Below are 19,294 nucleotides of genomic sequence, written 5' to 3'. Positions count from 1 at the left end.
AGGCATAATAATGTGTTAATTCCACAAGTGTATATATATCGGTATCGGTAATTAAGAGTTGGACAATATCGGAATATCGGCAAAAAAGCCATTATTGGACATCTCTAGTCGGTGACAGTACACCTACTCTGAGACAAGAGCTAGTGATGCATGGTTAGTTATGGTTTGAATTCATATCCAACACTTTTTACTGTCAATATCGGCTGCCGAGTTTCATTTTTAATGTTTTCTGCTGGTGGTACGTGCCTCGGGATTTTTTCAATGAAAAAAAATGTGCCTCGGCTCAAAAAAAAGGTTGAAAAACACTGCGCCAGTGTGCCGCGGCACAGTGGTTGAAAAACACTGTATAGATTACTGAACTTCTAACACACACATGAGTGGAAAAATGTGCAGTAATTGTGTATGAAGTGAAAGTACTCTGAGTGTGCGCGCGCTGAAGACGCCCCCCCCCCCCCAACCCCCCTTGCCTCCTCTCCTCCACGGAGCTCGACGCTCACAGTCACGCAGAAGGTGCACACACTCCACTCACTCCACGCCGCAACAATTCTCTTTACCGCAACTTTCATCGCCACCAACTTTACCGATACCGCTCCTCGACAAAGGTGTAGGCCGAGGACGAGAACTGACCCGAACTTGGAATCGTTCGAAGACGGAATTTGGTGTCCACGTGAGTATTTATTTTATATTTTATTTTTTTTTGTCAATTTATGTCTGTCGTGTGTTGCTAATTATACCAGTCAAAGTGACTTTTAATGTGATTTTTATCATCTTTTTTGGAAGTTTGTCAAACAACATCTATGTGTTTGAATTATGAATGAACAGAACGACGCGTTTGGATCAAAGTGGTCGTCTTTTGTGTAAATTTTACTAGCGTAAAGGGAAAAGCGGTAGGAAATGGATGGATGTTTATTTATGCTAACAGCTGTGTCATTAAGTGGGGTTTCGTAACTGTTATCATGTTTTAACCATCACACACAAAAACACACTTGTCTCGTAGTGTGGGCGAGTTATGATACTGTACATTTTAGCATCCATTCGATACTGCCAATATTAAATATTAATGCAGATACTTTAAAAAAAAAAAATTTTTTTTCAAGACGGCTGAATAAATTGGTGATTTTTTTTGTGTGTAAATTTTTTTCACAGGACAGAGACCTCAAGCGTAAACAAAACAAGTATATTATCAATCAAATCAAATAAATTGTCACAATATTACCACAATCATTCCCTTTTTGAATATTGCAAAATAAGTCAACAAAATAAATGTAAACAAAAAAAGTATATTATCAACCAAATCAAATAAATTGTCACAATATTACCACAATTATTCCCTTATTGAATATTGCAAAATAAGTCAACAAAATAAATGTAAACAAAAAAAGTATATTATCAACCAAAGCAAATAAATTGTCACAATATTACCACAATTATTCCCTTATTGAATATTGCAAAATAAGTCAACAAAATAAATGTAAACAAAAAAAGTATATTATCAACCAACGCAAATAAATTGTCAAAATACTACCACAATTATTCCCTTATTGAATATTGCAAAATAAGTGAACAAAAGAAAAAAAATACTATTGGCTGACATTCAAATTATTATTTCTTATTGTTTCTTGACTGAGTGAGCAATGTAACAAAATTGACTAACTGACACCAATTTAACAATTAACAGAGAACATTGATATCGATGACAATAAACAATCACAAAATGCAATCTCTAATAGTTTGAGACACACAGCGATACTACCGTTGCTATCGATACTATCAATATTTAGATTGATCCGCATTCCACCTACCACTAGTTTTCAATTATGTGTCTTATCGTACATCTTTTAGGAAGCAATATTTATATAATTAATATGCTTTATAGACTTGCTACGTTAGTCAACTGTGGAGTCTGTAAGAAGAATCTTCATGTAATATCTATTAGATCAGTGTTTTTCAACCACTAGTGTGCCGTGAGATACAGTCTGGTGTGCCGTGGGAGATTATCTAATTTCACCTATTTGGGTTAAAAATATTTTTTGCAAACCGGTAATTATAGTGTTGTTGCAAATTATGTGTTGTTGTTGTTGAGTGTCGGTGCAGTCTAAATCGCGGCAGAGTAACCATGTAATACTCTTCCATATCAGTAGGTGGCAGCGAGTAGATAATTGCTTTGTAGATGTCAGAAACAGCGGGAGGCAGTGTGCAGGTAAAAAGGTATCTAATGCTTAAACCAAAAATAAACAAAAGGTGAGTGCCTCTAAGAAAAGGCATTGAAGCTTAGGGAAGGCTACGCAGAACGAAACTAAAACTGAACTGGCTACAAAGTAAAGAAAAACAGAATGCTGGACGACAGCAAAGACTTACAGTGTGTGGAGCAAAGACGGCGTCCACAATGTACATCCGAACATGACATGACAATCAACAATGTCCCCACAAAGAAGGATAAAAACAACTGAAATATTCTTGATTGCTAAAACAAAGTAGATGCGGGAAATATCGCTCAAAAGGAAGACATGAAACTGCTGCAGGAAAATACCAAAAAAAGAGAAAAAGACAATAGGAGCGCAAAACAAGAACTAAAAAACTACACACAGGAAAACAGCAAAAAACTCATAATAAGTCATAGCGTGATGTGACAGGTGGTGACAGTACACCTACTTTGAGACAAGAGCTATAGTGATGCATGCTTGGTTATGGTTTAAAGTCATATCCAACAATTGCAACAACAACTTTTTACTGTCAACCGAGTTTCGTTTTTTAAGGATTTCTGCTGGTGGTGTGCCTCCGCATTTTTTCAACGCAAAGAATGTGCCTTGGCTCAAAAAAGGTTGAAAAACACTGTATTAGATGTTCATCTTACTTGTTTGGGACTATTGATATGATTTTATTTATTTCATTTATTCATTTACTGTCTATACCGTCATTATTAGCCTAACTCATCTGATTTTGGGAAAAAAATAAAATAAATCATTCACACTGATGCACATATAAGATTCTGTAATGAAACTAACATCAGTGCTTTGTGGGGATGTGGGAGGAAGCCAGGATAAAAAAAAAACAAGCAAGCATCAGGAGAACATGCGCACTTATGATTTCAAAAAACTGTGCTTTGTGTTCTGAATACATGTGGGTTCATGAAGATTACGACGTGCTCCTCTGACGGTGCGCTAGATTACACTTTTTACTCTGGCTGCCTGTGCCACACTGACACTAATCTGTCTGAACTCGTTCATGTTCCCTGCCACAGAAGAATATTAGCTGGGGGCCGTTGCACATTCTTAAAGTCAGTTCCGCTTACTGTTATGCCCACCACCTGCATCACTTTAAACCCCCCTTTGTTTGGCGTATGGGTACCAAAACTTTCGACCAGGTGTGTACCGTATTTTCCGGACCATAGGGGCGCACCGGATTATAAATAGCACTGCCGATGAATGGTCTATTTTCGATCTTTTTCCATATATAAGGTGCACCGGATTATAGGGCGCATTAAAGGAGTCATATTATTATTTTTTTCTAAATTGAAATTTCTTCCTTGTGGTTTACATAACATGTAATGGTGGTTCTTTGGTCAAAATGTTGCATAGATTATGTTTTACAGATCATCTTCAAGCCGCTTTCTGACAGTCGCTTCAGGATGCGCCGTTTTGTGGGTGGTCTTATTCACGTGGCTCACCTTCGACAGCGTCTTCTCCCCGTCATTTTTGTTGTAGCGGTGTAGCGTGAAAGGACGGGAGTGGAAGAAATGTCAAAAGATGGAGCTAACTGTTTTAATGACATTCAGACTTTACTTAAATCAATAACGGAGCATCATCTCCTCATCCGTGGCTCACTATTGCAACAACAAGCCGGAAATGTGTCCTGTGAAAACCGTCCGACCGGAACTCTCTAATAACTAAAGTTCCTTGGGTGAATAATGTAAACTCACTACACCGGTATGTTTTAGTGTATTCATGGCGAGTTTACTGACAGATATAAGAAATAACTTTACTCTACTTTATATTAGAAATGGCAACAGTGGAGGATGAATGTCCCATAACAAGAAGGTAGAGAAAAAGAAGAAGCTTATCGACTACGTTGTCGGCACGGACTACAAAGGGGGACGCGCACAATTTTTCAGGACTTATGCAGAACCCAAATACAGATCAGCAGGTACCAGAAGGTAAGAAAAGTTGCTTTTGCATAATATTGCGAAACAAAACGCCAGATAATATGTCTTACCTTATACACACACCATAATAATATTCGTATGTTGAAGCACAGTACAATCCATCAAGCGGTGCGGCTTCATAGCTTACCAAAGTCGTACTAAAACATTTTGATAGATTTTTGAGCACCGTGTGTAATGTTCTATATTTTCAATGGAACATATAAGATGTTGGTGTTTTTTACTTGAGTCATATTGCAGTTGACACATATCTCTTGTGTGTGACTGCCATCCTATTGGAGTCTATACGTATCTCTTATGTTTGACTGGTCACACTTATCATTTCACCATGTACCAAATAAAACCGCTTTGAGGTCGGTACATTAGGCGCACCGGGTTAAAGGCGCACTGATTTTAAGTGCGCCTTACAGTCCGGAAAATACGGTACTCAAGGGGCATTTTGTTTAGGTCATTCATCTCAAGTCATTAGGATGGTAAAGATGAGGGATGCTCACTGTGCCACCACATGTAATGATTTGTTCACTTTTACAAGAGCTCGATGCTTGCACTACACCCAGGGTGGGTCATGACAGTAGCAGCTGCTGATGGAAAGAGCAGATTGCCAAATCCTCTCGCAATTTGTGTAGAATTGGATCCCCAGGGGGGGGATGCTGCAAGTGCTCTTGATTCTGTGTGCTGTGGTAGAGTCATGTGGAAAAATGATGCTTCAGTGAAAGTAGAACCATCCGCTTCGTTTATATGACTCTCTGAATAAAACACTCCTCCATTCCTCACAGTGTGCATGTATTGGCCTTCACAGGTGGTCCCTGTCCTCTCACCCCAGTCTCAAAGACGTTAAAGTGGTTTACTCTCCATGCTGAGCGTGATTTGTTTTTGTACCGATTAAAATTACAATTGGACCGCAGAGTCCTGAGCAAGACGCATGCTGCAAAATTACTGTCACCCCGCGAGTACTGTGCTTAATGCTTATATCAAAACACACTGCGGTAAGTTAGTGCTGCAGCAAAGATGCCCTGTGGAGGCCCAGAGAGGTAATTTGAACCACACGTCTATGTTTTAATTCAAAATAATGTGCTCTTGCCTTTCAAATTGTGGTTGTGGACGAAGAAATTCTATTGCTTGACCTATTTTATGTATTAACTCTGCCAAGACCATCGAACATTCTGAATAGAATAAGCCGCACACAGTTTGTCACCAGTGCGCGGGAGAAAGCGCTGCTGCTGCTGTTCCTTGCATGTGTGACAATTCATGATATTGTTGCCATGTTGTTTTTTAGTTCACAAATTAATAAAACATTTTATTTTCAAAAATAGGACAAACACATCTCATTCACCCTGAGTCGGTAATAATTGAACGTGTGATAATAAAACATACACTTTACCTCAGGAGTGTACAAGATGCAGCCCATGAGCCTACTTTTTAACACATTCTAAACAACAAAAAAACATACCATAAAAATACAAATGTGAAACAGCTGTAATGTAATGAGATAAATGTAAAAATAAATAAATATATATATATATATATATATATATATATATATATATATATATATATATATAATATATATACAGTATATATATTTATACATACTAAAGATGTCCGATAATATCGGCAGTCCGATATTATTGGCCGATAAATGCTTTAAAATGTAATATCGGAAATTATCGGTATCGGTTTCAAAAAGTAAAATGTATTACTTTTTAAAACGGCGCAGTACGGAGTGGTACACGGACGTAGGGAGAAGTACAGAGCGCCAATAAACCTTAAAGGCACTGCCTTTGCGTGCCGGACCAATCACATAATATCTACGGCTTTTCACACACACAAGTGAATGCAACGCGTACTTAGTCAACAGCCATACAGGTCACACTGAGGGTAGCCGTATAAACAACTTTAACACTGTTACAAATATGCGCCACACTGTGAACCCACACCAAACAAGAATGACAAACACATTTCGGGAGAACATCCGCACCGTAACACAACATAAACACAACAGAACAAATACCCAGAACCCCTTGCAGCACTAACTCTTCCGGGACGCTACAATATACACCCCCCGCTACGCCCTACCCCCCACCCCCACCTCAACCCCGCCCCCCTCAACCTCCTCATGCTCTCTCAGGGAGAACATGTCCCAAATTCCAAGCTGCTGTTTTGAGGCATGTTAATAATGCACTTTGTGACTTCAATAATAAATATGGCAGTGCCATGTTGGCATTTTTTTCCATAACTTGAGTTGATTTATTTAGGAAAACCTTGTTACATTGTTTAATGCATCCAGCGGGGCATCACAACAAAATTAGGCATAATAATGTGTTAATTCCACGACTGTATATATCGGTATTGGTTGATATCGGAATCGGTAATTAAGAATCGGACAATATCGGAATATCGGATATCGGCAAAAAAGCCATTATCGGACATCTCTAATATATACAGTGGTAGCTCAACTTAAATGGGGCCCTATTATGCAAAACAAACTTTTCTTAAAGGTGCCAGATGTAGTAATGTGGCCAGAAATGGTACTGCAATCACGGTCAAAATTCTGTAGTCCCCTCCCACTCTTCACGACTGAGGTTGTCAGATACGCAGCCGAATCCGAATCCTACTCCAAGGAACTTCAAATGGCAATCGACGAGTCCTACACTGTAGGTTTCTCTTGTTTATGCTTCTTGCAAGATGGTTTACCAAGTAATTATGCCACATTTTACTGATGTCAATTAGCCAAATGTATTTGTAAAATTACGCAGCAATATTTTTGTCGGGAGTCGGGACATATTGTTGGCATTACCCTGCTAAAATGTCTAGTTTGACTGCACGGACCACCATCGAAATAATTATGTATAATGATATACAATATATTATATATCGAAATAGGTCTTATTTGATGGTAAGCCAAGGCCAACAGTACACTTACAGACACATTTCATTCAGCATAACTCCACGTTGCATCCAACCTTAAAGTTAAAGTACCAATGATTGTCACACACACACACACTAGGTGTGGTGAAATTCGTCCTCTGCATTTGACCCATCCCCTTGTCCACACCCTGGGAGGGGAGGGGAGCAATGGACAGCAGCGGTGGCCGCGCCCGAGAATCATTTTTGGTGATTTAACCCCCAATTCCAACCCTTGATGCTGAGTGCCAAGCAGGGAGGTAATGGGTCCCATTTTTATAGTCTTTGGTAAGATTCGGCCGGGGTTTGAACTCACAACCTACCGATCTCAGGGCGGACACTCTTAAGAGTAGGGTTGGGTATCGTTTGAATTCGAACGATTCCGATTCTTTGTTTCGATTCCGATTCCTGACAATTCTCGATTCCGATTCTTTTAAGAGGCAGGGTCAAAAAAAAGTTTAGGATATTTTAAATCAGCTAGCTAACCTACAGTCTTTCTGAATGAAATAGTCTGACATTCTCCATCAATTTTAATTCTATTAACTTTTTATGAACTTTACTATAAATTCCTCACAGGGCTGTTTTCAACTAGAATATAAATATAAAATCTATTAACTTCAATATAAATATTATACATTATGAATACATTTTCCCAGGGGTACACTTTCCTCAAGAGAGCTTTATTTTTGAAAACCTCATGAAAACACATTTACACACACAAGTGTATGATGCTGCAGGTACTTAAAAATGTTACCGTGCTCCCACTGATGGGCTAACCTGGTGCAGAAAAGCAAATAAACAATAAGAAACAACTTGCAAAACCCAGTCCAGATTAGCAGCAGGTACAGTATAAAATCAGAGACAGTTCTTGTTTAGGAAAATGACCATATCCGCCTTCTCAGGCAGGATGCGTGAGCGTTCTGGACAGATAGTGTCTCCTGCTGTGGAAAATACACGTTCGCTGGGTGTGGAAGAAGCTTGAACGCATAAATAGGAGAAAGCGCGATCTGACAGCAAAGGATAAGTCTTTTGTTGGTTCCACCGGACCATCACCATGCAGCAGGGTCGTCAGACATAAGTATCGGTGGAACGTCCTGGTACATCTGCAGCTCTCTCTCCACTCGTTTCTTGATGGACGTGGAGCTCTGTTATTTCGCGGTTATTTCATTTTTTTTTTGTAAAGTAAAGCCACACTTTCGACCGCCGACGCCCGCTATCCATGCTTGAGCTTGACTGACTCGCTCGGCTATGCTAACACTTCCGGCGGTGGGCGCTTCTTCGTTGGTGCTCAGCGGCTTCTTCTTCCGGTTCGGCGGACATTTTTTTTTATTTTTTCCGGTCGGCGGACTGGGTATCGCAAATAGGAATCGAAATTTAAACTTTTGAACGATTCCGGGAGAATCGGAAAGTTAGTCCCGGTTACAATCGATACTCGATACTCGATACCCAACCCTACTTAAGAGTGCACTGCATTCTCTCTCATGTACGCACATCACCATCTTTCAGTGCAGTGTGCAATTCTATGAGCCAACCCACGTTACGCATAAATCATACAGCCTACTACCAAGTCAATACACAAAGTACAAAATCATTACATGAAATGCATTATATTGTGCCAAGCAAATACCACCCCATATGTGTTTGATGCACATACAGTACCAGAAACCGCAATTAGCCGTGCTAATGTTGGAACGCATTTCCTCAGCGTATAGGAAACAAAATAGGCACTGACACTACCCATATCCACATAGGTTTTTGTTTGTCGAAAATATATTTTGCCCCGTCAGTTGGATGACACATCGACATATAGGCTAACGGGCATATATTTCCCCCGTTAGCCCTCTAAGACAACTTCTAAACCCCACATCAACGTTTTGTATACACACTGCAAGTATATGTATAATTTAGTAACAGACATGTTCAAAACACTATGTAATATGTTCAATATTTACCGTATTTTGATCATTTTTTGGACATGATTTCTTCCGCGCATTGGTTTCTGTTTCCATAGCAGCGCACATCCGACTTACAGCGTGTTCCTACTTCCGGATACAAAACGCTTGTGTGTCTTCTAATCATGGCAGACTTGGTAACAAACACAAATACGACTATTTTTGGGCAAATGAGGATTCACAACCTTATCTTTTTTAAGCTAAATGCAGAGGATGAACTGCTGCTTCTAGAAGCGAGCTAGAAGAAGAGGGTGGAACGTTGGAGCAGGCGGAATTGAGGTGAAAGCGATTTAAAGCTGCAAATGTGGAATTTGGAGACAAGCTATTTCGACATAAATGGCGGGCTTACCCCAAATATACCAGAAAAAACGTTCCCGGCCACCTGGACCAAACAGACAACTGTCCGTCGAGTGAGTCACACTTTATACAACAGTCAGCATACTCTGTCTGGCTAGCTGTGTACAAACAAAACAGGAAATGTGGGCTAATACTTTACAGATACTGTAATATGATTGTTTATGTTTTTTTAGTCAGTACAGATTGGTGTCTTTTTGCTTTGTGTTGTGCATTACAAACTCAAAAGCGTTTAGTGTTGACGTAGAAGCTAGCTTATCTCTTGCCGTAGCTAGCTTTTACGGCTAATACCAAAGCATGCCGATGTGTTACTACGATAGAAAAAGAGTTCCTCAGTGTTTGCTTTTACAACAACCGTTTGGTTACTATACAGGTTACAGAACGTAAATGAAGTATAATTGACGGTTTTTGAATGCATTTTTAAAGTGAATTAGAGATAGAATTGATTGCTCCTATTAGCTGCATTGCTAGCTGATTTTTACATGTTAGAATACAAAAAAAGAAACTTTTGTCTTCTTGTCTCTTATAAGGATTGTAAACGATAGGCAAAATTCCCCAAAAAGTGCAGTTCCTCTTTAAGAGTGTTTTGAGATGAGTTCCGTCTCTTGGCTAATTGTTGGCTGTAAGCAAAAAATGTTGTTCCAAGTTTTGCCGCCATTAGTTGGAGTAGCGAATGTGACAGCGAACTCCATAAGATCCGTCCAAAACATCTGGTCTTACTCGCTAGCATTAGCTAATCGCGAGAGATCAACATAAATGTGTTTTTACAACTTTGGGAAGGAAGAAAATGAGTGCGAAGGACAGTACTGAGAAGACAAAATGGATGAAATTAATTGAATTAAAATAAGAAATCGTCAAAAACATGGGTCATCAAAAACATGACTGAGCATGTCGCTAACTTTGTGAAGCAATCCGAGCATAGCACTGTTAGTTTGCGCCGTACTGAACGAGAATGAGTCTAACACCAGCCGAGAATTTTAAAGTACTATCTAAACGCGAACATTTATCCATGAAAATATAGAAACGCTGCTAATGGTGTGTTTGAAGAAGCATCTGGAAGAGATACCGTAAAAGTCCACTCTCCAAGGTAAATGTTGTACATGTTTAATATATTACTACTGTAGTTGTTTTTTTTTTTGTGTTTTTTTTTCAAGTTATTGTTTTTAATAAGTAAAATAAATAGACACACTGTTAAAAAAAAAGCCACTGTTTTGCATGTTTTGTGTTTCTTATGCTTTACTGATAGTGTTTTATTCTTGGCATTGTAACAAATAAAATCTATTAATATTTATCATTTCTGCCAGGCGCTGTGGCGTCCTACTCGGTTCAGTGGTGCTTTTTTTTTTTTTTTTTTTTTTTTTTTACTACTGTAGTTGTTAGTAGAACATTTATATTGTTTTTTTTTATACAGTATTTATTTTCTAAAAAGTTGTATTTTATTTTGAAAGGGTATGTTGCTGTTAAAATTGTGTTTTTTGGGGGGCAAGCATCAATTAAATTGATTAATTAATTCATTGATTTGAATAGTAGACTTTGATTTGAGATACAAAGTCTTGTACTGGTTAAGAAGCTACCTAACCAACAGAAAGCAATACGTGAAGCGAGGCGAACACACCTCTACAGAGCTAATTATATCTCGAGGCGTACCCTAGGGATCAATACTGGCACCAAATTTGTTCAAACTCTACATAAACAACTTTTGTAAAGTTACAAAAAACTTAAAGTTGCCTGTAGTATTATTTGCAGATGAACATACATAAGCTAATAACAGAAGAAATGAATGAATTAAAGAGATGGTTTGACAAAAACAGACAAAAAACAAAAATAATGCTATTTGGTGATAGCAGAAGGGAAAGTTAAAGAAATACTGTACAAATAAACTGAGTAGACATTGAAAGGGTGAAATAAATCACACTCGTGGGTGTAATAATAGATGATAAAATGAACTGGAAATATGTAAAAATATACAACATAAGAATCAAGAAACATGTCAATAATGAATAAAGCAAAATGTGTTTTGGACCAAAACTGTACTGTACTACTTGCTAGTGTTACCATATTTGAGTTATTGTGTAGAAATATGGTGAAATAATTACAAAAGTACACTTCATTCACTAACAGTGTTACAAAAAAGGATCAGTTAGAATAATACATAATGTTGAATATAGAGAACATCAAAACCCTTTATTCATTGAATCAAAAATACTGAAATTCAATGATTTGGTGTAAAACAGCTCAAATTGTACAATAAGCAAACTATAACCTGCTACCCAAGAATGTACAACAATTCTTCTCAACAAAAGAGGAAAACACAAACTAAGGGAAAAATGTAACTTAAAATATCGTATGCACATACAACACTTAAAACATTTAATATATCAGTATGTGCAATTAAATTATGGAATGGATTAAGCAAGGAAGTCAAACAATGATCCAGTTTAAACAAAACCTGTTCAAACACAAAGTGTTCACTAAGTACAAGGAAGAAGAATCTTGATAAGCATCTTGAACTTAATTAAAAAAAAAAAAATAGATTGTCTTATTCATCTCATAGGTGAATCATAAATTACCCATCTATTTATTTATGAGAACTTCAATTATTGTTTATTTTCATTTAATAATTATTTACTTACTCATTATATATTCATTTGCTTACTTACTCATTTATTTGTTCACTGTTGTGTTACAAATAGAGAACAAACAAATGGGTTACAATAAGCTCTGCTTCTTCCTACTCCTGTTCGGGCATGCTGTAATGAAACAACTGGAAATATGTGATGTATGACACCAACCAACCCACAAGTGTTTTGAGTTAAGAGCTACGTCAACAGGACACGTTAAGTTTGTAGGTTGAAGTACTACAGTACATTGTGTTGGTTTTGAAGTAATTATTGGAATTCCTGCAGATGAGCGGTATAGATTGTGCAGATGTATCTTGGAGAAAAGTATACCAATGTTAGCTGCTTCAAAGAAGCGCCCACACAACAGCGCTGTTGTAACGCCAGCATGATGAATAAACTAAATACTGGACTGTGAATCAGATTCCATTTATTGTATCAATCATCTTTCAATACTGTTCATTAATGGCGAGTACCTAAACATTTTGCAATTTAAAAATGTGTTTAATAAGTGTGCAACGGTTTAAACTTGGATTGTGCTTTTATGCGTTCAAACTGTTAGCTTCCTTCACCGCGTGCGTGAACAACGGCGATTAAAGAAAGGTCCGTTAGCTCCAAAATTTGGGGACCACTGCTGTAAATGACAGACAATGATTCCAAAAGATAAGGGAATAAGAGTGAATGAATACCGTATTTCCCGGACTATCAGCTGCTACTTTTTTCCAATGCTTTGAACCCTGCGGCTCATATATTGATTAATGTCTGTAGGAATATTTTCATGCATAGTTGTCCGTGCTATCGTAATGTAATCAAGCTAGCGTCGTTTGCATTAGCGAATATGCTAACATGTTTATGAGTGTCTGTGTTAGTAATATTAACTTACAATGGCATTTTGTTTTTGTATTGTTTCAGTTTTGTGAATTCACCAAAACGTCACTGTGGAGTTATTAAGTCTGTTTACCTGATTGGAAAGCTAGCTTCCGCAGTGACAGTTTTGTTTGATCAGTCATTTTACTGCCGTGTAACAGGCAGAGTTTGGAAACAATCAAGGTATCAAAATCTTTCGTATTGGTATATATCTGCGGCTTATTGTCTGGTGCAGCTATTATATGTTAAAATAGTTTATTATTCTAAAATTCGGAGGTTGTGTCTTAAATACCAGTGTGCTTTATAGCCCGCGAAGTACGGTAAATTCGGATTTATACAACTTTGGACATTTTGGAACCCACTTTAATGCCCCGCTACTACACAAACGTACACCTTCAGTGCTACACCACTAAGATTGAAGAATAGACCGTAGTCATTTGCTTTGATGCCACATGCATTGCCAAGTTATCACAGGTAAATGCTGCTAATCACGTAAGACAGTGAGGTTGATTAATGAAGTAGAACTCATTGGGCTGAAGCATCATTCATTGTAAATGTCCAACAATCCAATAGAGGGGATCTTGTTTGCCCTCAAGTCTCATCTATAGTGGAAGGGTTATTCACAGCATCATGAAGCTTCAAAGGGCCATCCTGCCTATCATCCACAAATAGAATGTTTGAAGTAGAATCCTAAATGGAATGGATTAATATTTCACCTCGACATTGATTCATGCGGAGACTTGTAGGCATGTTCATCTGCGAGCGCACTGCCTATGCAAATGCATGCGAGGGTTACAATGGTCCTGATCTTCTCCCATTGTGCAGTAGAGGCGATGGGCATCTTACCTTGATCATTGCTGTCATTACCAGCATGACCCCGGCTGCCTCCTCTGAGTATTCTGAAGAGTGATAATAATAATAGGGTTTGAAGTGAATATTAATCTGTATCCTTTGAGGAATCATATGGCATTAGATTGCATTGTCTATTATAACTTAGTCCATTTTTATGTCTGTATCAGAAAGAAAATATATAGAGATACTGTAGTTATGTGAAGTATAAATACATAATTTAATACGATTTCTTTATGGATTATGGATTTTACATTGCTGATAGTCTTTGCTCCACTACATGTCATAATGGTATCGGCACTGCATGTTCTACAGTTGAAGAGCAGGGGAAATCTATTTTCATTAAAGTTGCATGACAAGTACTGTAGTATGACGACAATCGATGAAAGTTTATCATGCGCCAGTGTGCCTGAGTTTGGCCAGTGGATCAGAACATAATGTATTACCGGTGTCATCTCTGATATATAGACATGAGACTGTGTGATGACACCGTATGTGGAAGCAGATTGGAGCTGTTAAGCTTTTATGTTGTGTACTGTATTTTCCGGACCATAGGGCGCACCGGAATATAAGGCGCACTGCCGATGAGCGGGTCTAGTCAGGTCTATTTTCATACAAAAGGCGCACCTAGGGTGCATTAAAGGGGTCATATATTATTTTTTTTCTACAAACTCCGTTTCCATATGAGTTGGGAAATTGTGTTAGATGTAAATATAAACGGAATACAATGATTTGCAAATCATTTTCAACCCATAATCAGTTGAATATGCTACAAAGACAACATATTTGATGTTCAAACTGATAAACATTTTGTATTTTTTTTTTGAAAATAATCATTAACTTTAGAATTTGATGCCAGCAACACGTGACAAATAAGTTGGGAAAGGTGGCAATAAATACTGATAAAGTTGAGGAATGCTCATCAAACACTTATTTGGAACATCCCACAGGTGAACAGGCAAATTGGGAACAGGTGGGTGCCATGATTGGGTATAAAAGTAGATTCCATGAAATGCTCAGTCATTCACAAACAAGGATGGAGCGAGGGTCACCACTTTGTCAACAAATGCGTGAGCAAATTGTTGAACAGTTTAAGAAAAACCTTTCTCAACCAGCTATTGCAAGGAATTTAGGGATTTCACCATCTACTGTCCGTAATATCATCAAAGGGTTCAGAGAATCTGGAAAAATCACTGCACGTAAGCAGCTAAGCCCGTGACCTTCGATCCCTCAGGCTGTACTGCATCAACAAGCGACATCAGTGTGTAAAGAATATCACCACATGGGCTCAGGAACACTTCAGAAACCCACTGTCAGTAACTACAGTTGGTCGCTGCATCTGTAAGTGCAAGTTAAAACTCTCCTATGCAAGGCAAAAACCGTTTATCAACAACACCCAGAAACGCCGTCGGCTTTGCTGGGCCTGAGCTCATTTAAGACGGACTGATACAAAGTGGAAAAGTGTTCTGTGGTCTGACGAGTCCACATTTCAAATTGTTTTTGGAAACTGTGGACGTCGTGTCCTCCGGACGAAAGAGGAAAAGAACCATCCGGATTGTTCTAGGCGCAAACTTGAAAAGCCAGCATCTGTGATGGTATGGGGGTGTATTAGTGCCCAAGACATGGGTAACTTACACATCTGTGAAGGCGCCATTAATGCTGAAAGGTACATACAGGTTTTGGAGCAACATATGTTGCCATCCAAGCAACGTTACCATGGATGCCCCTGCTTATTTCAGCAAGACAATGCCAAGCCACGTGTTACATCAACGTGGCTTCATTGTAAAAGAGAGCGTTTTTTTTATTTTTTTATTTATTTTTTTCATAAAGAAATACAATCATGTGTGCTTACGGACTGTATCCCTGCAGACTGTATTGATCCATATTGATATATAATGTATATATTGTGTTTTTATGTTGATTTAATTAAAAAAATAAATAACTTTTTTTTATTTTTTATTTCTTGTGCGGCCAGGTACCAATTGGCCCGGTGGTTGGGGACCACTGGTCTACATAACATGTAATGGTGGTTATTTGGTCAAAATGTTGCATGGATGATGTTTTACAGATCATATTCAAGCCGCTTTCTGACAGTCTTGTGGGTGGTCTTATTTACGTGGCTCACCTTCGATAGGGTCTTTTCTCCATCGTCTTTGTTGTAGCGGTGTAGCGTGCAAGGACGGGAGTGGAAGAAGTGTCAAAAGATGGAGCTAACTGTTTTAATGACATTCAGACTTTACTTCAATCAATAACGGAGCAGCATCTCCTCATCCGTGGCTCACTAGTGCAATAACAACGCCGGAAATGTGTCCTGTGAAAAACCGTCCGACCGGAACTCTCTAATAATAAAGTTCCTTGGGTGAATAATGTAAACTCACTACGCCGGTATGTTTTAGCGCTTTCATGGCGAGTTTACTGACAGATATAAGTTAGAACTTTACACTACTTTATATTAGAAATTGCAACAGCGGAGGATTAATGTCCAATAACAAAAGAAGATAGAGTAAAAGAAGAAGATTATCGACTACGGTGTCGGCACAATTTACAAAGGCGGACGCGCACAATTTTTCAGGATTTATGCAGATCCCAAATTCAGATCAGCAGGTACCACAAGGTAAGAAAAGTTGCTTTTGCATAATATTGCAAAACAAAACGCCAGATAATATGTCTTAGCTTATACACACACCACAATAATACTTGTATGTTTAAGCACAGTACAATCCATTAAGCGGTGCGGCTTCACAGCTTACCAAAGTCGTACTGGTCACACTTATCATTACACCATGTTCCAAATAAAATATCTTTGAGGTCAGTGAGCACAACCAAAATTAATCCGTACATTAGGAGCATTGGGTTATAAGGCGCACTGTCAAGTTTTGAGAAAATAAAATGATATTAAGTGCGCCTTACAGTCCGAAAAATACGGTAAATACTTTTTTGGAGGGCCACAATGTGCATCTTGTTTATTGTGCAAAGTATTGGTGGAACAATTTATAAAATCCATGGCTCGGATCTTATTTGACACACAGTTTTTGGGTCAGTTGTTTTTAACACCCCAGAATACTATATGTCCCAATAATTGATTGTAAATAATGTAAATAATTCAATGTGATTATCTTGTGTGATGACTGTATTATGATGATAGTATATATCTGATAGTATATATCTGTATCATAAGTCAATTTAAGTGGACCCCGACTTAAACAAATTGAAAAACTTATTCGGGTGTTACCATTTAGTGGTCAATTGTACGGAATATGTACTTCACTGTGCAACCTACTAATAAAAGTCTCAATCAATCAATCAATCAAATCCAGCATTCAGTTGTGGTTCTCACAAAAATATCATATAAAATAAAACTTAAAAGCTCCTTAAGCTCTGACTCTTGAACTAAATGCAAAAATCATTACAAGCCGATGTTCTCTAAACAGTAGTCACTGGCATGTGGAATGTCCGCAAAAACGCGGAAGTCCGTGTTTTTAAATATTCATTTTTGCGTCAACATATCACTTTCGCATTTTTTTTATGAAATATCAAAAAAATAGGATAGAAAACAAAACATGTTGAATGCTCGCCTTAGCCACAGGTACTCGCCTTGCCTAAAAGCCGCACTGAATTGCAGGACAGGGAGACGTTCGGGGGAGCCCAAACACGCTCACGAGTTACAGTAGTTAGCATCATCTAGCTAGCTTGTTTGTTGTCGCCTGCATTTGCTCTACGGCTGTACCCTTTTCTGCTTATCATATTTGAATGATTACAATCCAAACACTGTTAGTTCCGAACCACTTGTAGTTCTAGAACGTTTATTAAAGGCCAGCGAGAAGGTATATTTTTGACGCGACGGATTGTAAACACCGTATAGACATATATATATATATATATATATATATATATATATATATATATATATATATATATATATATATATATATATATATATATATATATACCTACATATACTGTATACACATGCATATATACACATATACATATATACTCATTATATACACAAACACTTACAAATATATACACATACACATATATACACATACACACATATATATACACATTTTTATACACGCACACACACACATACATATATATATATATATATATATATATATATATATATATATATATATACACACACATATATACACGTATATACACACATATATATATACACACATATATATATGTATACAAACATATATACACACACACACATTTGTATATATATACTCACACACACACATTTTTATATATACTGTATATATACACACACGCACACATTTTTATACACAAACACATTTATATATATATATATATATATACCAGGTGTACGCCGCCTTCCGCCCGAATGCAGCTGAGATAGGCTCCAGTGCCCCCTGCGACCCCGAACGGGACAAGTGGTAGAAAATGGATGGATAGATATATATATACACACACACTATATATATATATATATATATATATATATATATATATATATATATATATATATATATATATATATATATATATATATATATATATATATATATATATATTAGCGCTGCAACTAACTATTAATTTGATAATCGATTAATCTGTCGATTATTACTTCGATTAACAATTAATAATCGGATAAAAGAGACAAACTACATTTCTATCCTTTCCAGTATTTTATTGGAAAAAAACAGCATGCTGGCACCATACTTATTTTGCTTATTGTTTCTCAGCTGTTTGTAGATGTTGCAGTTTATAAATAAAGGTTTAAAAAATTTAAAAAAAATTTAAAAAAATTTAAAAAATGCCTCTGCGCATGCGCATAGCTCCAAGGAATCTATGACTAAATTAATCGGCAACTATTTTTATAATCGATTTTAATCGATTAGTTGTTGCAGCCCTAATATTACACACACACACACACACATATATATATATATACACACACACACATATATATATATATGTATATATATATATATATATATATATATATATATATATATATATATATATATATATATATATATATATATATATATATATATATATATATATATATATATATATATATATATACACACATATATATACACGTTCACTCACACACACACACACACACACGTATATACACACACACACGCGCGCTGTGCACACTAAATACAAAAAAACAGAAATTATGCAATACTCAATATGTCTGTAGCCAAAGGAGGAGCCTTGTAGACATATTATTAATTATTAAATGTGATACATTTGTAATGTATAACAATACAACATAATAATACAATATAATGATTAAAGATAAATAATTGATTTATCATCGAATCGAAGCCCCTGAATCGTAATCGAATCGTAAGGTACCCAAAGATTCCCACCTGTAGCAATGAAGATGTTTGAGTTGCTACTAGGGATGTCAGGGTATGAACATTTCATATCAGGGTTATTGCGACCAAAATCATCACAGTTATCGTTATTGTTTCATTATTGTTAAATATGCTCAAAAAGTACCATAAACACACTGAAATCTTTAGATGCTATTAAATAACTAAAAAAGATGGACCCACTGTTAGAAGCCCACTATTTTGCATGTTTATTTCTTTAAA

General features: G+C 37.0%; 1 protein-coding gene across 1 annotated transcript in view; it reads left to right on the top strand.

Moving 5' to 3' along the window:
- The first annotated feature begins 478 nt into the window (after positions 1 to 478).
- Positions 479 to 19,294, top strand: part of LOC133649446 (caM kinase-like vesicle-associated protein) — a 104,915-nt gene continuing 86,099 nt past the window's right edge. Inside the window, exon 1 of the mRNA XM_062046081.1 lies at positions 479 to 667. The gene's annotated coding sequence lies outside the window, so the exon portion shown is untranslated. The remainder of the gene's footprint in view (positions 668 to 19,294) is intronic.

The sequence above is a fragment of the Entelurus aequoreus genome, linkage group LG01, assembly GCF_033978785.1.
Source record: "Entelurus aequoreus isolate RoL-2023_Sb linkage group LG01, RoL_Eaeq_v1.1, whole genome shotgun sequence".
Lineage (NCBI taxonomy): Eukaryota > Metazoa > Chordata > Actinopteri > Syngnathiformes > Syngnathidae > Entelurus > Entelurus aequoreus.
The sequence above is the reverse complement of the archived record's forward strand: the minus strand, read 5'-3'. Positions and strand labels throughout refer to the sequence as shown.